Raw genomic sequence first — 8,667 nt, forward strand, 5'->3', positions numbered from 1 at the left:
AAGACCTCCAAGCATCAGCTGAGCAGGCTCAGCTTTTAGGCCTGGAATGCCATCTTGTGATGGCAGTGGGGAAGTGGAAATGCCAGGGACCCTTCTGAGGAGTCAGAGGAGATCATTGAATCATAGAATCACAGAGTCAGAGAAGCACAGAATGGGTTGGAAGGGACCTTAAAGCTCATCCAATCCCACCCCCACACCTTCCACTAGTCCAGATTGCTCCAAGCCCCGTCCAACCTGGCCTTGGACACTCCCAGGGATCCAGGGGTAACCACAACTTCTCTGGGCAACCTGTGCCAGGGCCTCACCACCCTCACAGGCAAAGACTTCTTCCCAATATCCAAACTAAACCTACTCTCTATCAGTTTGAAGCCATTCCCCCTGTCCTGTCACTCCAGGCCCCTGTCAATAGTCTCTCTCCATCTTTTCTGTCAGCTCCTTCAGGCACTGGAAGGCCACAATTAGGTCACACTGGAGCCTTCTCTTCTGCAGGCTGAACAATCCCAATTCTCTCAGCCTTTCCTCCCAGCAGAGCTGCTCCATGCCTCTAATTATCTTGATGTCTTCCTCTGGACTCGCTCTAACTGCTTCATGTCCACCCTGGATGTGATGTATGGATGTGGTTTGGATGGATAGACAGCCCAGAGCACCCCAGTTCAACAAGCCAGGAGCTAAGAGAAAATTTGTCTCCAATTGAAAACTCCCTACTCTTGCTTGGAGAGAGTGCAAATGATTCCTCCCATTAACATTTCTCTCTCTAGCTGAATTATCTGGCTATAAAAGCACTTTCTTCCAGGCTGAATAATCTGACCTGTATCTCTCCTTGTGTGCTGAGGGCTAATTTTCCTTCTCAGCATGGAGGGACAGAGTCCCACCTGTGTCATGAGCTGCAGGGGAAGGAATTCTTGTTCAAAATGCCATATCCAAGCAGTAAAAGTACTTTTCTTCCCAGATTGAAGCTGGAGAGTTCAGCAGGATCACCTCTGCTGTGAATATCCACATCCTCAACGCTGAGGTGAACACATAGGGGCATGGAGAACCAGTGTGGGAAACACAGGAGCTGTGGAGCCGGGAAAACTGAACTCCAGTGCCAGCTAATGGGAACCAGAGGGCCAGGGAGCTGGTTCTCTGCTCGCCCTGTCCCACTTCAGGCACATGGGGGAGAAGTGCCAGCTCAGAAGCAGCTTCCAGCAGCAAAAAACCCTGCCCTGAAACAAGCAGAAAATGAGTTGTAGTGCTGCCAAGCCTTACTGGGAGAGAGATGAGCTACACCTTCCCTGGACTCTGCTGGACCCCCGTGTCAGTGCTCCCTGTGTCCATGCCCAGGCACAGCAGTGTAACCATGACATCTCTCACTTGGGACCCATTCAAAGGAAGTTTTTCGCTGGGCTCTGTGCTCCAGTGAGACATTTGAAGGCCTTCCTGGAAAGGCTGGGATCCCTCCCCTCGCTCCTCCTGTGCTTAGGCTCCCAGAGCTGGGGGATGATCCTCAGCTGGAGCTGTCTCTGGCCTCGGGCAATCATCCACTCCAGCTCTGTGTTCTTCCAATGCTTCTCTTGGTCTGTTTTCAGCCCGAGGCAGGCAGCTATTCTGCCTGGATGTGGGGGTGCTCACACAGGCCATGCCATGTGGGGGGTTCCTCCCTGGCACAGCCTGATCCTGCCTCATCCCAGGAAGCACCCAGGACATGGCTGTGCGTGGGGAGAGAGCTGGGTGCTGAGCAGGGCAAGGAGCTCGGTGCTTTCCCTGTCAGTGGTGAACGTGGGGAGGGCCTCGTTTCCCAGCTATGCCCAATTCAGCAGATGAAAAGCTGTCTGGTGGGGGGACAGGTGAGAGCAGACTCAGAGCACTTCAGGATCTTGTTCCTGGAGGTGTCTCTGCCTGTGCCTGGGGGCACGTGCCCACAGACAGGGATGGGTGATGACTCTGCCAAGACCTTAAGCCACAGCTCTGGTTTGGAAGCTGTGAAACTCATTAGCACAGCATGGGTCCCAAATTAATATGCTTTGTCTCTTTTAATAAGACATTTTCAGTAGGATCAGGGAGATACTTCAAAAGCTTCCTGAATGCCAAATACCAGAACTCAGTGACTCCTGATGCCAGGACCAGCCTCTCACTTCCCAGCATAGATTTCCCTGTGTGTGCACAGCTTTCCCTCTGGTTGCTGGCCTTGGAGCACATTGTTAGGGTGGCTCAAACAAAGGCTTGCACCTGCTTGGCCTATTGTTCATCTTGGCTTGGTGGAAGCTAAACAGATCCTCCTTTTCTCCTGCAAGCATTGTGGTGGGGACTAAAGGGACTGAGAAACTTTGTTCCAAGGCAGATTAGAGATATGAGTTACCTCAAAACAAAGGCACAGCCAGTGCTCGGAGAACTCCTCCAGTCTGGACACAGCCTCCCCTGAGCAGCCTGCATCCCAGCACAGTCCTGCAGCTTGTGTTCAAAGCAACTCAACAGGCTCCAGAAGCTGGGTAACCCCTGTTGAGTGAATGCTTAGCTACAGAACAAAGGAAGGATCACATCTGAGTGATTTTGCTCCCATAAATTAGCAGGATGGGTTAAATCAGGACAAAACCACTGTCTTCTGGCACAGTGCATCCACTCAAGGGACTTGCACTAGCTATAATGCTTCCAAAGGACGTGTGCCACGAGCCTGGTGTGGGACATGCCCTGGTGTAACCGATGTCTGGAGCTCTGGTGGCAGCAAGAGTGCTGATTCACTGCTCTCTCAGCTCCAAACTGCTCCACGTCTCTGCTCACCTCCAGCTGTGGCACTGCAGGGTCAATACATGATCCTCCCATACTGATCAGACTTTGGCTCAACATTTGTGCCACACCCTCAGTCCCCAGAGCAAAAGAAAGAGTAACACTTTGGGAAGGAGAAAATTTAGGAAATCTCTGGAAGAAAACTTCTGTGGATGTGTAGCATCAGCTGGACCCATTTGCTGTGGTCACTGCTGCTGCCTGTACTGTGGTGGTCACCTCCAGCCCGACAGCCAAGCAAGTTTGGACATTAGGTGGGCTCTGGTGAGAAGCACTTTGATGCCCTCGGTGTCTGTCACAGCCAGGCACTGCGCTGGTGACACACTGCAGGTGTCTGTGCACCATGAGCCACACGCTCATGCTCAACACCCGCATTGGTGGGCACGGCCTCGTCTCTGCCTTGTCCTCTCTTTCAGCAGATTCAGCCCTCTGAAGTACTGCACCTGGGGCTGGGCAATCCCACGCACGAGTACAGATGGGAAGAAGAATCCATTGAGAGCAGCCCTGCAGGGAAGGGCTTGGGGGTTCTCGTGGATGGAAAGCTGCACATGAGCCAGCAGTGTGCACTCGCAGCCCAGAAACCCCCCGTGTGCTGGGCTGCATCCAAAGAGGAGTGGGCAGCAGGTCAGGGGGGATTCTGCCCCTCTGCTCTGCCCTTGTGAGACCCCCCTGCAGAGCTGCCTCCAGCTCTGGGATCCAGCAGCACAAGGACGTGGAGCTACTGGAGAGGGTCCAGAGGAAGCCACGGAGATGCTTCGAGGGCTGGAGCCCCTCTGCTCTGGAGCCAGGCTGGGAGAGCTGGGCGGGTTCCCCGGGAGAAGAGAAGGCTCCAGGGAGACCTGAGAGCCCCTTGCAGGGCCTAAAGGGGCTCCAGGAGAGCTGGAGAGGGACTGGGGACAAGGGATGGAGGGACAGGACAAGGGGAATGGCTTCCCACTGCCAGAGCAGGTTTAGATTCGATACGGGGAAGAAGCTGTTCCCTGTGAGGGTGGGGAGGCCCTGGCACAGGTTGCCCAGAGAAGCTGTGGCTGCCCCTGGATCCCTGGGAGTTTCCAAGGCCACGTTGGAGCAACCTGGGCTAGTGGAAGGTGTCCCCACCCTGGCACGGGGTGGGACGAGCTGATCATTAAACCAGCCCGTATCTTCCTGTGCCTGCCATTACCGAGGGTCTTTCTACCGCCTGCCGGGCGGTCCCGCCCCGGGGGAGCGGCTGAGGCGAGCGGGGCGGCGCCTGCGGAACCACCTCGGCCGCGCGGCGAGGCCCGGCCTTTCTCTGCGCCCGCCGCCGCGTGGGGGAACGGGAGAGACCCGCGGCCGTGAGGGGAGGGAACGGCCCTGGGCCGGGCCGGGCGTCCCTCGGCCGCCGCCATGAGGGGCCGCCATGAGGTAACAGCAGTGAGGGGAGGGGAAGGCGCCGGGCTCGCCGCGGCCGCCGTGAGGGGAGAGGAGCGGGGGAGGGAAGGCACCGGCACCGGGACTGCAGACCCGGCGGTTCCTCACCGCGCCCCGGAGCTCCGGGAACGCAGACCGCCACCTGAAATATTCGTATTTTTTTTTTTTATTTACTCGTTTCTACCGGCCGGAAGGCGCTGGGCCCGCGGGTCCCCCGGCACAGGGGGTGTTCTGTCCGCTGTGCCGTCCGGCACTAGCTCCTCGTGATTATGGTTGGATATCTTTTTATCCCTCCCATACGGCAGGGCCCAAGTGTTAAACTGTGCATACAGATTTAACTGAATATTTTTAGCGGCGTTTCTCCTGTGCTCTCTTTAGGGCATCACCTGATGGGAGGCTGGGGCACGTGTGAGGGGGTCGCACCCGGAGCTCAGGGTGGCCGAGAACCGTGCGAAGGGAACAAACCTCGAAGGGAACAAACCTCGGGTGACGGGTCCGCACGAGCCGCCTCCCACGAGTTGTGCTGAGGGGGAACAGCCGCGTGAGGCCCCTCCAGGAGAACACCGGTGCCTGTGGAGAGGAGATGTAAAGGGATAACCGGTGCATGAGACACAGGGAGATCGCGGGAGCATCTCAGGCAGCGTGGATGAGGTTGTGACCGTGAGCCAACGAGGGGAGATGGGCAAACACTCCGTTCTGTTGTTAGTAAACTAAACGTCCTCTTCTGGTTGTAATCGAGGTCCTGTACCAGCCTCAGGTCCTGAGGGTGGAAAGAATAACCTGGTTTATCCAGCAATAGGTTTACCTAACCTACATTATTCCACTTGCTGGAGGAAACCCTGATGAGAGGAGGTATCACCAGAGGGTTGTACTTTGTGCCTCCACTTCCTTTAGTCCTTTAAACCCTCAGTTTTGAGTTGTTTCTCCCAGTGGTAGTCAGCTGCCTGTGGCTGCTCGGTGCCTGTGCCAGTGTTATGCTGCTGGGAGAGAAAGGTGCTGCCGAGTCCTCCTGGCACCGCCGGTGCCGTCCTGGTGCTCGGTGGTGCTGGGTTTTGGCAGTGCTCTGCATGCCTGAGAGTGGAGTAACTCCTGCTTGTGGAGTTAGAGCCTAGATTGGATGCAGACAACACACAGAAAACTGAAAAATCTATTGCAGACACTTTGTTTATTGTACATCTTTTATATAAAAATAAAGGTCAGCTACTCAACTGCTCAGTGTAAAGGTTGAGTTTGAGGTCTTTAGGGATCCTCCTATTAACTGTCTTTGCTGTTTTTTTATTTACAGGCAAGTGTCCTGGGGCTTGCTGGAGCAGCAGGAGTGGCCAGAAGAAAAGAAAAAAGCTGTTGGTGCTGCTCTGAAAATCCCTGTTTGGAAAGGATTGGGAAGATGGAAACTTGGAAGCCCACAATTGAAACGGGGCTATAAGAAAATTATTTATTTTCAGGATCTGGATGTAGGAATTTCAAACATCAGAGGTAGTTTGGGGCAGGGTATAACAAGAATTATCTGTACAGTTCTTTAATTGTTAATCCCTTCTCACTGCTTGTTTAAAATATATTTTATGTGACCTCAATTAAACTTATTTGTCTTTAAACTTGCTCAGTTTGCTTTTCAATATCTTATAAGGCTTTGAAAGTCACATTGAAATATTGTCTATTGGAGACTGGAGAGGCCACAGTGCAGCACCTACTCCCTTCCCTGGGCTTGGGGGAGGTGAAGCCCGCAAAAAACATCTGGAAAAGGCTGATGAATATGTAAAATCCATGGAAACTGGTGAGGAGGGCAAGATTGTCATCAGGGATTCAGGCAAAAATGGTGTTTAAATGCAAAAGTCAGAACAAAGGAGTGTATTGCTCCCTCTAAAATGGAGATGAGAGATTGGATCTCATTTCCATTTGGATTCCATACAGTCTGTATTTGTGAAATAATCCAGACTTTTGAAGTGTTTTAGGCTAAAACTTAGTTTTTAAGAAATAGTTCGGTAGTCTTTGGTCACATCAGTTACCCTGCTGTAGATGCTCCTGTGGCTGCAGTGCTGTCTATATAGCCCAGTAAAATTGGAAGCAGGGACACAGGCTGCTGTGGGACAATATGCTGCTTCAGGAGCACTGTGCTGGTTTAAGAGTTAACCAGCAGGGGAAATTAACTCAACTCAAAGGAGAGATTATAAATCAGAATAACAATTTACTAAAATAATACAGTAAGTACAATCATACAAACAAACAATTGGTCTTAACCCACAAAACCCAAATGTATAATCCAGTACCCTGGGGCATGAACAAAGTGGTGTTCCTTGGGCCCCACTTGAGTCCAAAGTAAAGGGAGAGGGGAAGAACCTGCTGGTGGGAGAGCTGCTGCAGTCTGGTCAAAAGGGGTGATTGCAGTCCAGTTGAGGGTGGTCTAAGTCTGGTTGAGAGCGATGAGCTGCAGTCTTTCTCTGGATCCCACAGAGTGGTTAAAAAATGTTCCAAGACTCCAAGATTATATATCCTCCAGTTCAGGCAGGAATGTTCAGTACTTCCCTCAGGGCGGGGAGTTCCACAAAGGGTGTGAGGACAAGAGCATCCTCCTATCTCGCAGGCCTCTTAACACCTAGTTTATAGCCTGAGGAGTCAGGCTCTATGGGCAGAGGGTGCAAATAGCCTATTCACAACAGTTTCTGGGAAATGGCATGGAAGGCTATAGAATACACAGTTTTGGGTTACACCCATACCATGATGAACTGATCTCAGCTGTCCTAACTAGGACAAGCATGAACAGCCTCAGGGAATTCAGGTTGTTGAGGATGAAGCTAGTAGGCTGAGGCTGTTGATGAACCACATCAGGCTGGTTCCCCAGGTACTGCTGGTTTATATCAAATAGGTGCTTCTGTGCTGTTTGGAAAAATGAATTGCAGTGCAGATTTTTTTTTTTCAGGGCTTTCCTAATTTTTAAATATCCCTGTTTACCCATGAGCCTTTCTGCCATCTCAATATCCCGATCTTAATACACAGGTTTTATACTGCGCATGGAAATAATTGTTAAAATACTCAAGATTATTGGGAAAAAAGCTTTTTCTTAGTTGAAACCTATGACATCCATGAATTTCACTGTTCCTGTGGGAACAAATCCTGCCTGTAATTTCCCATGGGTTCACATTTTGCCCAGCGATCTCCCCCTATCCCAGATGGGTGCCCCAGGACAAGGTGCCTGCCTGCTGACAGCCAGGGAACACTCACTGTGCCAGGGGGCTCTGCTGCTGGACCTGGTGATTCCAAAAGTGGCAAAAAGTGGGGAATATGGGCTCTGTCAGCCACATAAAGCCAAGTGTTTTATAGAACAAATACATGCTGACAGGCTTATTTCCTAAAAAAAAAAATCTCTGCAATAAAGCTCTATGATATTCATCTTGGCTGAAGGTAGGACTTGTAGGCCTGGTTGTGCTGTACAAAAAGGCAGGAGGAAAGGATGGAGAAAGTGTTGGCAGTGGTGAGTATCCCATCAGAGGAGCTGGGAAGGGCTGCAGAGCTCAGCTCAGTGAATGCCTCCCGCACTACCAGAGCTCTGCTGAGCACCTGCAGCTCTCAGAGTCCTGCTTTTCCCCCATCACAGAATGGTTGGGTTGGAAGGGACTGTGAAGATCATCCAGTCCCACCCCCAGCCATGGGCAGGGACACCTTCCACTAGCCCAGGTTGCTCCAGGCTCCATCCAACCTGGCCTTGGACACTTCCAGGGATCCAGGGGCAGCCACAGCTTCTCTGGGCAATCTGTGCCAGGGCCTCCCCACCCTCACAGCCAAGAATTTCTTCCCAATATCCTATCTAGCCCTGCCCTCTGGCAGTTTGAAGCCATTCTCTCTTGTCCTGTCCCTCCAGGCCCTTGGAAATAGTCTCTCTCCATCCTTCCTCTTGGTTCCTTCAGGCACTGGAAGGCTACAATTAGGTCACCCCAAAGCTTCCCTTCTGCAGGCTGAACAATCCCAACTCTCCCAGCCTTTCCTCCCAGCAGAGCTGCTCCATCCCTCTGATCATCTTGGTGCCTCCTCTGGACTCTCTCCAGCAGCTCCATGTCCTCCCTGTGCTGTTCCCCAGGGCTGGAGCAGCTCTGCAGGGGGGTCTCAGCTGAGGGGGCAGAGGGGCAGAATCCCCCCTGCCCTGCTGCCCACGCTGGGGGATCAGCCCAGGGCACGGGGGGTTCTGAGCTGGGTCATGTCCAGGCTTTGTGCACAACTGGAAAATAAAACACACAGGGATGTCATAAAGCTTCTCCAGTGGTCAGCGCGAGCACAGGCTCCGGGATGTGGAACTCAGGGTGCCCCTGCAGCCTGTGTTAGCAGGAAGATGATGGTCAGCACTGTGCAGCTCCTTCTGCAGCACAAAGACAATCAATAAGGGTCAAAATGATTCACCTCTCCCTGGCTTTGGTGCCTTGACTGAAGGACAACAAAGAAAATTGGGAGAAAAGCCATGTAGTCCAAGACTGGCGTTGAAATAAAGCCAGGAAACGGAGTCGTACCCGCATTTTGCATGTTGGA

At 52.5% G+C, this 8,667-nt stretch overlaps 1 long non-coding RNA gene and 1 other non-coding gene across 3 annotated transcripts; both read left to right on the forward strand.

Annotated features, from left to right (window-relative positions):
• The first annotated feature begins 3,966 nt into the window (after positions 1–3,966).
• LOC135422343 (uncharacterized) lies at positions 3,967–5,747 on the forward strand. 2 transcript variants are annotated; one of them, XR_010434440.1, is made up of 3 exons: positions 3,967–4,146; positions 4,531–4,853; positions 5,438–5,747. It is a non-coding gene; the product is annotated as an uncharacterized LOC135422343 (long non-coding RNA). The 2 variants fall into 2 exon arrangements; XR_010434441.1 differs by lacking the exon at positions 3,967–4,146 and adding an exon at positions 4,200–4,424.
• Positions 5,078–5,280, forward strand: LOC135422837 (small nucleolar RNA SNORA74). Its single transcript, XR_010434605.1, has one exon. It is a non-coding gene; the product is annotated as a small nucleolar RNA SNORA74 (small nucleolar RNA).
• Positions 5,748–8,667: the final 2,920 nt, after the last annotated feature.

Source organism: Pseudopipra pipra, chromosome 15, assembly GCF_036250125.1.
Source record: "Pseudopipra pipra isolate bDixPip1 chromosome 15, bDixPip1.hap1, whole genome shotgun sequence".
NCBI classification, from domain to species: Eukaryota; Metazoa; Chordata; class Aves; order Passeriformes; family Pipridae; genus Pseudopipra; species Pseudopipra pipra.